Below are 1,196 nucleotides of genomic sequence, written 5' to 3' on the forward strand. Positions count from 1 at the left end.
ATTACTCTATTTTTAAACTAGAGGCCCAGTGCACGAATTTGTGCATCAGTGGGGTCGCTTGGTCTGGCCTGTGGGATTGGGTCAAAACTGACTCTCCAACATCCCCTGAGGGGTCCCGGATTGCAAAAGGGTGCAGGCCAGGCTGAGGGGACCCACCAGTGCACTATCAGGGCCAGAGAGGGATGTGGGAGGTTGGCCCTCTGGGGAGGAGCCGGGGGGGAGGGACTGAGGGAGGGTTCCAGGGCGTGTCTGGCCTGTCCAGCTCAGTCCTGATCGGCCAGAACCCAGCAGCAAGCTAACCTACTGGTTGGAGCATCTGGCCCCTGGTGGTCAGTACCCATCATAGGGAGCGGTTGAGCGGCCTTACCATATCATTAGCATATTATGCTTTGATTGGTTGAACAAACGACTGATCAACTGGACACTTAGCATATTAGGCTTTTATTATAGGATACCACAATCTACATTAGGTTATTTTCTACACATTTCAATCATCTGCTGAAATTATACAAGTTGTCACCTATTTTCTTAAATATAATAATCACATTTTTAAAAGTCTGTGATAAATACCTCCAATATCTAAATTTTCTATGGACCTAGTTCTATTGCCTTTTTTTCTTCTCTTGTTTCCCAGTCATTTAGTCTTGTTACCTGCTATGCCTAGTAATTTTTGGTTGAATGTTAGATACTGTGTGTAAAAATCACAGAGAATAAGGTCAGGCTCTGGATATTCCTAATATTCTAGAGAATTTTCCTTCTGGCAGGTAGTTAGGATAGAGCAGAGCATCATAATTCAGGCTGATTTAAGTGGGGTTTCAGCACATGCAACCAAAGTAAAAACAGACAGCCTGGCTGGCATGGATCAGTGGTTGAGCGTCGACCTATGAACCAGGAGGTAATGGTTCAATTCCTAGTCAGGGCACATGCCTGGGTTGTAGGCTCAATCCCCAGTTGGAGGTGTACAGGAGGTAGCCAATCAATGGTTCTCTCTCATCGTTGATGTTTCTCTCTCTCTCCCTCTCCCTTGCTCTCTGAAATTAATATATATGTGTGTGTGTGTGTGTGTGTGTGTGTGTGATAATATTTAAAATAAAAATAAAATAGCATGTCAGTAAGTCCTGTGTTAGTCCATTCAGATTGCTAAAACCAAGTAACACAGACTGGGTGGCTTAAAAACAACTGAAATGCATTTCTCA

Source organism: Myotis davidii, unplaced genomic scaffold, assembly GCF_000327345.1.
Source record: "Myotis davidii unplaced genomic scaffold, ASM32734v1 scaffold46, whole genome shotgun sequence".
NCBI lineage: Eukaryota > Metazoa > Chordata > Mammalia > Chiroptera > Vespertilionidae > Myotis > Myotis davidii.